Raw genomic sequence first — 10,192 nt, 5'->3', positions numbered from 1 at the left:
CGTGGGCGCGAGGCGGCCCAGGTCAATAAGGAGTCTTCACAGCCATCTAGGACATGTAGACGACAGCACAACGGGCAGCTTTTAAAAAGCTTCCCCTGCCTACGCTCCGTGCGAGAGACTGACCTTTTCGTCCCGTAGCCACAGAGCATTTGAAAGTGGGACGAGTGAGAGTGATGAGTGATCTGAAGACCTAGGCGTGGCCCCGGAGATCCCTCCCCCTCGCTGGCCGGCTGTAAGAGCGGGGCTGTTCCTCTGTTCCCAAGGATGCGTCAACACATGGCTTACGGCGCAGGCAGCCAAGGACTCCTCAAAGACTACTGAGACAGCCCCGGCCTCATCTCACTCCACGTTGAAGAACACGGGGCCCAGGGCCCAGGCAGATTGTCTCCGCGATAGAAATTCATACAAATCCAAGTCGGGCCAACGGCCCCGCATCTGTGGCAAAGCAGAGACTCACCAGGGCCAAAGGTCATTATGCAGCCCCAGCTACGCTGATATGGGCCAGGCAGGGATGCGACATCAGAGACGTGACGGCACAGGCCTGGCCTCCACTCCCTCCACAGCATTGTTTCTGTGCCGGAGAGGATGACCATGTCAGCAAGAGGCAGGCCCCTTGCCAGACTGGTAGCGAGCACGGGCACTGGGGTCCAAGGGACAATGAACTACAGGCCCAGCCCTGCTGTGTGCAGTGGATGTGCTTGAGGACATCCCCAGGGAGCCCTCTGGAGGACTGGCATCGCCATCCCCCAAACCCAGACACTGGCCATGTTTGGCGCTGGCTCATCCTTCCCTAGCCTTGCACTCTGTCTTTACCCCAGGGAAGACATGAGACCTGATAGCTGGCCTTTTGTTCATCAACTCCCGCTGCCCAGCACCACCATCGGCACGGGAAGGACCTCCCCCCGCTGGGATGCCGTCCCAGAGCTTATGTGTCCTAGACCTCTGGGCAAGCATGAGGGCCCATCCCTTCCTCGGAATGGGGATTCCAAGGCAGCATCGTAAGCACCAACCTTACACCAGGAGCTCAGGCACACCACCTGCTCCTTTCTGAGAAGGAGCTCATTCGTGAGCCTCCACACAGGAACATACAGGAACACGGGTGACATCGGTCTTCTACATTTCAGTGGTTTTCCTCGGGGGCCTCAGTCGACCTTGTCTTTCACCCCGGCACCAGGCTCCGTGGGAAGTTTTCACGGCTTCTGGTCAAGGGCGATGCTTCCTCATATGCATCTCAGCAGCGTGAACCTCCCTGGGTGGGACAGATATGCAGACACACACACACGGACACACGGGCACTCAGGCACTCAGAAGGGGGCTCTGCATTCCCACACCTGACCCCTGAAACAAAAGAAAGGTGATGGCACATGTACACACAGACACACACACGGCTGCACACATACGCGCACACACACACACACACACACACGGAGTGAAAATACAAACACACCCCATCGGGCTCCTTTCAAACACACAGACACACACATACACACGTGCTCACGCAAAAACACCGAACACACTAAATACACACATGTATCTCTGCAACTCTGGCATGTACACCAGACATGCATGCAGGCACAGAGGTGCTCGTAAGCACACACACACACACACACACACACACACCATAGAGCTCTCACAGAACGTCTCTGGCACAGGCATAGACATTTGGTCCCAACTCAAAAGGACGTTCCCAGGTGTGACCTGGGACACTCGTAGTCACACACACACAAGAGACCACATCCAAAGCCTCTGGCAGACAGGCATACACAACTGACCCCAGCACATCGGAGCATGCACACTCACACAAACTTACCCTTGAGGAAAGGGCAGAATGTAAGCAAATCCCTTGTTCTGCATCCTCAAAGAACGCACGTGTATACAAGCCTGCACACACACACACACACACACACACACACACGCATCAGGCGAGCGGTTTGCGAACCCACTGTACACACTACATACACACTCGTGCATATGGATCTGAGGCCTGCACACCATCCCTTGCATGGAGACACATAGGCGCTTGCAAAAACACTCGGGACACACCCAGTTGCCACAAGGTCTCTGGCACAGGCATACGCATTTGGGCTCACCATAAAAATCATACACGTGTGTGCCCAAAAACACTAACATGCATTCCCCACCACCTCTATGGCCTCGAGCCCACAGGCATAATAACGTGACACATCGGCGCATGCACAAACGCTCATAGCCCTAAGGGTACAGAAGCATGTAAACAAAACCCATCATCTGTGTCATAAAGAACACACACGTAGCCACTCTCTCAATCTCTCATACACACACACACACACACACACACACTGACACAATTATACAATCACAACGAGCTCTACGCTCATACACAAAACACACACACGGAGCACACGCAGGCATGCATCCCTGCCCTCCCCCACACACAGCTATGCTTGCAAGCACACGCACACACGACAACACATCCAAGGTCTCCGGCATAGGCGTACACAGTTGACCCTGCTCAAAAAAGAAGTCTGCCCCTGGTGCCCTGCAATCCATAAACATCCACAGAATTGGACACACAGACATTCTCACCTGTCTAAAACACATACTCCAACGCACACTCCCTGAGGATGCAGACACATGCGAGGAAAACACACGACCTCCCTGACATAGAAATGCACACTCAACCGCTCAAGCACACCCACACGTGCACGCACGCACACAAAAGCCCATGCAAACCCACACTCATTCCCAGCACACATCCTATCTCTGTCACGGACTCATGTACCCTCAGCCCAAACACTGGACACAGAACTGCGCATGGAAACATACACCCAAAACACACACCATAGCTGTCCAGCCCTTGTACAAAGGAGGCCCCAGAGAGACACAGACACACACACATGCACTACAGATTGTTTACTGAGGGGAGGCACACAATGCATACACATGGTCGAGGGCATAGGGCCATTCCCCATTGCCCCTTCACACACACACTCACACACACACACACACACACACACACACACGTCCGTGTGCAGGCGCGGACCTGCCCTCAGCGGCTCCCTCACACATAAACACTCAGGATGTCCGCCATCCCATGGAGCACACCTGCGTTCCCTCACACATCCGTGGAACTGTCCCCTGCACTGCAGGAGGATCTGTTGCCACAGGGAGGGACCGTGAGCGACCGCCTCATCTTTGCTCCTCCCACGACCCTTGGTTTTGCGCTGGAGCTGACCAAGAAGATGCATGGCATTGCAACTCAGCAATGCAGGGCACAGTTCCAGGTTGAAGGGCAACAGAAAAAGCTCTCCGAGCCATGTGAATACGGTGGTACGAGGAGCCCAGGGGACCCCAGGGCCCCACTCGGGAGCACCTTACCCCTCCTGTGTGCCCCGCTCTACAGAACAAGACTTCCCAAGAGAGCCCCGCCTCTTCCCTTCCTCTGCCAGATCCTGCTTGGAAGGGTGGGGTTCTGTCCGCAGGCCAAGAACGGCTGTGCCCTGGCCCCTTGCTCTCCATCACCCCACCCATGGAATCCAACAGGATGGGGGTTGGAGGGTCCCACCAGGCTTCTTGCCTCCTTGCCATTTCCTGTGCCCCCAATATAAAACCACACATGGACACAAGGTGCTTTGTAACTTGTTTATGGCCCTTCTCCCTGACCCTGCAGCTAGGGGCAGGATCCTCTCTAGCGCTGCCCCTGCTGCTCCTTGTCCCTTTTGCTGTCCCGTGCAGGCTGAGCACCACGGAGAAGAGCCCATGCAGGTCTCTCAACGGTGGAGGCCTCATCAGATTCTTCTTGGTGGTGCAACGCGGATGCTCTGTGATGTCCACTTCCACAAGGCTGCCATGCCTTGACACACACACACAGACACACAGACACACACGCACGCACACACACACACACACACACACACACACACAGAGAAACATGAAAATACACACAAAAGTCTTAGCTATTTGTGAAAATGTATGATGCCAGGGATAGTGAACGTGATGTTGTGAGTATGCCTTGTACTCGTGGGATCCCAGTTCCTCCACAGCCAGGGCACCGTGACCCTGCTTGGGATGGCCTGGGACCATTCCCAAGGACATGTGAACGATGTGGGAGGACACGCGGTGCTCAGGCATGTGGACGGCCGTCAGGGAGTCGTGGTCCAAGAGTGGGCTGGGACAAGGAGCCCGACTCCCAAAGACAGGCAGGCCATCGCCAACCGAACGAGCGGCAGGAGGACCGAGAGAGAGGCCGACAGCCATGGGAGACACTTCAGGAAAATGGGCTGGGGGAGCCTTGCTTGTCCGGATTGGCCAGGGGTTTTCCGAAGGACAGCATGGCAGGCATGAACCTGCCGGACTAGACCCATCCTCGGCCCTGTGTGTGCGCTCTGAGTTCCCGCAGGCTCACTTCCCACCCTGCCCCCTGCTCCATGGGTCCAAGCTCCACTGAGCCTCAGTTTCCCCGCCACCAAATTGACTGTCCCCTGGCACCCCTGCCCACAGGGCTCTGGACCCAGCCCTCCTGGCTCCTCACCGACAGGTCGTCCTCTCAGCTCATTCCCAGACGCCGCCTTCCAGCCTCGGGTAGTACTGCAACGGATTGGGCCACAGGTCCTCGATGATGATCTGGTAGGGGACAAAAGGTGAGCTGAGCACGGGGCCCCCGACCCCGTTGCCCAGCAGTCGGGACTCCAGCATCTGCGCTGCTGACGAAGGCGCAGGGGCCTCACCCCGGCGATCCTGTTGGACCCTGGGCAGCTGGGGTCACACAACCTGTTGAAGAAGTTCAGGCCGCTGGGGTCTCGCCTGCGGCTGGCAGCACCACGTTCATAATCCCAGAACCACTGGACTGGAGTGCAACGAGTCTCCCGATATCCTGCGGGACGAGGAAACTTAAGGGAGGCTCTCCGAGGCCTAGGACCCACGCCAGCTCTCGCTCTCAACCGACGACCTGTCCCCCTTCCTGTGCCAAATCCCTGCACTGCCCGAGGACCCCACACTCTTCCCTTTCCACCCCCGGGCCCTCATGCCGGGAAGCCCTCCGCCAGCTCCTCTGCACCTCAAGCCCACACCTACCGCCGATGCTAAGGTGATACTCCTTAACGATCACGTCGTTCTGGAAGTAGGGGTTGCTCCCAAAGTAAAACATCAACCTGCAGCGGTACTTGGGACGACCCAGTTCCTCCACCTGCCGCAGGAAAGCAAGAGAAGGGGGAGGGGGAGGGGTCGTTGACCCTAGGTGTTCTGCGTGACTGACTGACCGCAACTCTCAGCAACTCAAACGCACCCACTCCAGCTCAACCCCCACTCCCAAGGCACCACCGCTGGCCTCAGGCTCCAGGGCTAACCTCTAAATTGGTCATGTAGCTGAGCATGTCTGTGTCCTGGTCACCTATCACAGCTGATAACTGGGGGTGATTCAGGATCTGCCTTGGGTCAAGGAGCCTCGACGTCAAGGGCGCCGGGAAGAGAACCAGGAACGCCCCGGCCCTTCCCGACTGAGAGCCAGGGACGGAAGGCGGCCTGTGCAGAAACAGCAGGCACTTCCCCGTCCCAACCTCCCCAGCGCTTGCCCTTTCGTCACCCATGCTCTGCCCTGGGGCATCGCAGGGCTTGGAGGATCAACAGGGCTGAGGCTCCCGGGGCCCAGGAGGGCAAGGTCAAGAGCCCGTCCGCTCTCCCTGCCTACGTCCTCTCTGGCCTGTGCCCGTGCTCGGCTGGGCCAGGAGGCAGTCAGTCACCACTCTGGATGTTTGGATGGTCTCGGTCCCCCTCACGGCCCCGTTTGCTTGTGTGCTCACCCGAGGCCCTGGGCCCTTGAGGGACCTTCTGTGCCCACAAGGGGGCTGCTCCGCTCGCTTGCAGCATGGCTGCACACCCAGGGTCTCGAGCAAGGGCCTGGCAGAGTCAGCCACAAAGGGAGGAAAGGGGTACGGCGGGAGGAAGGAGACAGAGAGACAGAGACACCCAAACCCTGACGACAGACATAGACGGAGGGCTGGGAGGGTTGAGAGAGAGAGACAGAGAGAGAGCGAGCCAGCGAGCGACCGCGGGTGGGGGACATGGAGAGGGAGAGGCAGGGAGGGAGGAAACGTGTCTGGGAACACCTGGGCCAGGGGCCTCGGCCGGCTTCAGGAGGGCCTGTGGAGACAGAGTTGGTAGCACCCGGGGCACCGTGTCCAGGGTCCCGGGGCCCGCTGAAATCAGGCAGCCTGCTGACTGACTCTCAATGAGTGCAAGCGCACCACAGAACCGGAGGTCTCCGGGAACTCGGCAACGATACACGGTTTGAAGGACACGGAACGAGGCGGGCAGCCTCTCCATCTGCCCCATTTACCCCAAATCCTTTCCTTCCAACATGTGCTCTGAGCCAAGTGGGCTGGGCTTCACTAGGGGTCCAGAGTGTTGACACGGGTTCCGGGACCGCAGAGGCGTGTGGGGGTGCTGCAGCCCCAAAGCACTGGCGCGGAGCTTCCACTCACAGAGGACTCCACAGGTCTCAGGCTCTGGCTTTCCCGCCAACGCGCACACCCGCACCCACCTCCTCCCGGACCACCCACTGCTGGACCCCGGCCCCCTAGGCAGTGCAGTAGAAGGGTAGACCCAGGGCTCAGGGCTTTGCGCTCCCTGCTGGCCCAGCAGCCTACTGCTGGCAGGTGCCCATTGCTGGAGGGGTGGGTGCCATGGTTGGGGGAGCCCGGCCCAGCTTCGCACTTCTCTAGCCCCTGGCTCAGGCTCAGGCTCTGCTCCCTGCTGCCCTGCTCCCACTGTCCTCCCCAGGGGCCAAAACCGAGCGGGCGCGATGAAGGAAGGATACGGCGCGTGCCCAGAAGCCAGGGATGCCCTGGATGATGGCCCTCCTTCGAGCCAGGTGACCACTCCGCTTCTGATTCATCCTGCGCTTGAGCCGCAGGTAGGCCCTGGTGGCTTGGACATCCACAGAGCGGAGCGCTTCCTGAACCACCTGCAGCGCGGCAAGGGCGGCCCCGGCTGTGTCGGGCCGCGGCACCGGCTCTGCCTGCGACAGCTCCTTCGGCTTCTCGACCCGCTCTGCTTGCGCCACCTCCTCGTCTTCCACCGCCACCACCTCCTCGTCTTCCGCCGCCAGCACCTCCTCGTCTTCCGCCGCCACCACCTCCTCGTCTTCCACCGCCAGCACCTCCTCGTCTTCCACCACCACCAGCTCCTCGCATTCCACATCCAGCACCTCCTCGTCTTCCACGGCCAGCACCTGCTCGTCTTCAACTGCCAGCACCTCCACGTCTTCCACCGCCAGCACCTCCTCGCATTCCACCTCCACCTCCTCGCATTCCACCTCCACCCCCTCCTCGTCTTCCACGGCCAGCACCTCCTCGTCTTCCACCGCCACCACCTCCACCTCCCCCACGATATCCAGCACCACAAGCACCAACACCTGCCCCGCGCCGGCCTCCTCTGGGCCACGCGGGGCCTCAGCTTCCCGCACAGCCGCTGCCACCAAACCGGCAGCCTCCAGGGCCAGAAGCGCCCCCGCGTGCCCGCAGCAGCTGGTCTCCCTGAGGGCAGCCAACTCCTCACCGCCCCCGTGTGGTACCAAGTTGGTCCCGGATTCTGGGGCAGCTCCGCCTTCCCCGGACCCAGACTCCCTCTCCATGTGGCCCTGCCCCTCAACCCAGGCAGCTGCGGAGGGCAGGCGATAGAGGCGGGAACCGCAGGCTCAGGTCCGCGCCCGGCGTCGGCGGTGGGCAGCAGCCGCCTGTCTGAGTGCGCGGGCCTGGGGCACGCATGCGCACAGGGACCCGGGGCGGTGGCTGACGCCACCAAGCGGCGCGCGGCGTGGCGTGCCGGGAGGAGTCACACATGCGTCCTGGGAGCGATAGAGACTCCGAGCCCCAAGAGGATGGGGGTGCTCCGGGGTCTCGCCCGGGATAGGGCCGTGGGCGTGGCCACCACCCTACTGGGCCCTTGCAGGCGCCAGAGCTAGCCAGGAAGGCCGCCCGCGACGCTCCCCCGCGGTGCCCTCCGTGCCTCCCAACCCCTAACGTTTCTACACAGACACCTCGTAGGCCTTCCCGCCGGTGCCCTCGTGTCACAGTCCCGCTCGTCCCTTTCACATCCGTCCCTCTGGGACCCCTCGCCTCTCGCTAGCATTTGAAATCCAGCGGCTGAATCCAGTGTCTCCCCGCAGCCCGAAAGCCTCCCACGCTGCTTCTTAGCGGAACCCGGGGAAAGCCCTGGGGGCATCGGCTGGTGCTCCAAAGGTGCCGCTTCACTGTTGTCGGGCTTTTGCCCTGGAACAATCCAGCGGTGGAGGGAGCCAGGAGCCTACCACCAAGCTGCTGCGTGCAGGGACCACCCCCCTCCACACCCCAGCACCACCCTGTTCCACCCAGCTTTCCTTCAGATAAGGAATCTGCACACAATGTCCTGGCCCTTAATTTTTTTTTTTCTCTGCAATTTTTTTTTTAAGATTTTATTTATTTATCAGAGAGAGAGGTGGGGAGAGAGCACAGGCAGGCAGAGAGGCAGGCAGAGGCAGAGGGAGAAGCAGGCTCCCTGCTGAGCAAGGAGCCCGATGTGGGACTCGATCCCAGGACGCTGGGATCAAGAGGGCCAGGAGGACCCTGGCCCCAAGAGCCACAGTCCCTGGCCACCAGGGTGCACACAGAGCTTCTAAGCCGGCCCCAGCCAGATCCCCCACTGGCACTGGGAGGCATGCTAACGGGCCAGACTTTAAGTCCGAGGACCAACTGCATCTTTCTGGGAGCCTGCCGCTTCGAAAACCCTTTCCCGCTGGACTTTCCTCTGCCCGACCTCTTTCCCTTTCCCGTCTGTGTCTCTTTTCCTCTTTGCGTTCTCATCCGTCGCCGCCAGACCTTCATCCAAGGGCACTCGGGGTCTTCCTTGCAACTTTGCTCCGAGTGCTCCCTTTGTCTGGGTCCGTCGCTGAGTGGAGTACCAGCCGGGGAGGGCATGGCGCACCCACCAGGTGCGCATTGACAGCACATGTGTCCTTTCTCAGCACGTCCTTCGTGTCCGAACCACCCCTCATGCAGGTGCACGCCACGGGGGGATCATGGGCCACATAGGACGCCGGCCACCGGAGGTGTGAGGAAGTCCCCGCGGGGCATGGCAAGGCTGCCAGCCTTGCCCTTGCCTCATGGGAGGGCCTCACATACCAAGGATGGGTGGGTGTGTCCTGGGGGTTTTGGAGCCGAAAGAAGCAGGAGGAGCTTCCTTGAGATGAAGGGCAGGCTGCATGGTGGGCCCAAGTGTCTCCGTTGCCCACGTTAGCTCTCAGTGCAGAGAGGGACGCCTGCAGTGAGAAAAAGGCATGGCCGCCTGTGGCGAGCAGGCAAATTATCTGAGACTGTCCCTGAAAAGGTCCCGGCGTTGGTGTGACTGGTGCAATCCAAACTGACCTAGAGGAGGGTCCTGAGGGTCCAGAGGCAGAAGTGCCCTCGAAACAGCACAGCCTTGCAGATGGGGGAGGCTGCGGTGGTGACAGAGAGAGGGGGAAGCCAGGGAGCCTGGGAGGAGAGCACCATAGCCCAGGGGGAGAAGAAGAGCTGGGGAGCGAGGGGGGCGATGGGATTGACGGGCAGAGTTCAGGACAGACACGAGTGTGCAGGTGTGGGGATGGAAACACAGCGACGGAGCGAGGAAGGCCGGAGGCACAGAGGGAGGCTTTGGTCGTACAGAGGGTGCAAGGCGTACTGGCCCGAAAGTCATACCGCCTATGCAGAAGGGACCCCCCCAACACACACCCGATTGCGGAAGCCAACGGTCCGCTGAGCAGAGCTCCATCCAGTGGTGTCAAAGAGGTCAGCAATCGTGTTCCCTGAAAACACCGGTCAGACAGCCACAGAGGAAGTCACGGCGGCGGAGGAGAGGGTGGAAACAGACAGGGGCTTACACAGGAACCGGGTCTAGCAATCGTGGGCGCGAGGCGGCCCCGGTCAATAAGGAGTCTTCACAGCCATCTAGGACATGTAGACGACAGCACAACGGGCAGCTTTTAAAAAGCTTCCCCTGCCTACGCTCCGTGCGAGAGACTGACCTTTTCGTCCCGTAGCCACAGAGCATTTGAAAGTGGGACGAGTGAGAGTGATGAGTGACCTGAAGACCTAGGCGTGGCCCCGGAGATCCCTCCCCCTCGCTGGCCGGCTGTAAGAGCGGGGCTGTTCCTCTGTTCCCAAGGATGCGTCAACACATGGCTTACGGCGCAGGCAGCCAA

The sequence above is a fragment of the Mustela lutreola genome, chromosome Y, assembly GCF_030435805.1.
Source record: "Mustela lutreola isolate mMusLut2 chromosome Y, mMusLut2.pri, whole genome shotgun sequence".
Classification (NCBI taxonomy): Eukaryota; Metazoa; Chordata; class Mammalia; order Carnivora; family Mustelidae; genus Mustela; species Mustela lutreola.
This window is presented reverse-complemented; position numbering follows the sequence as displayed.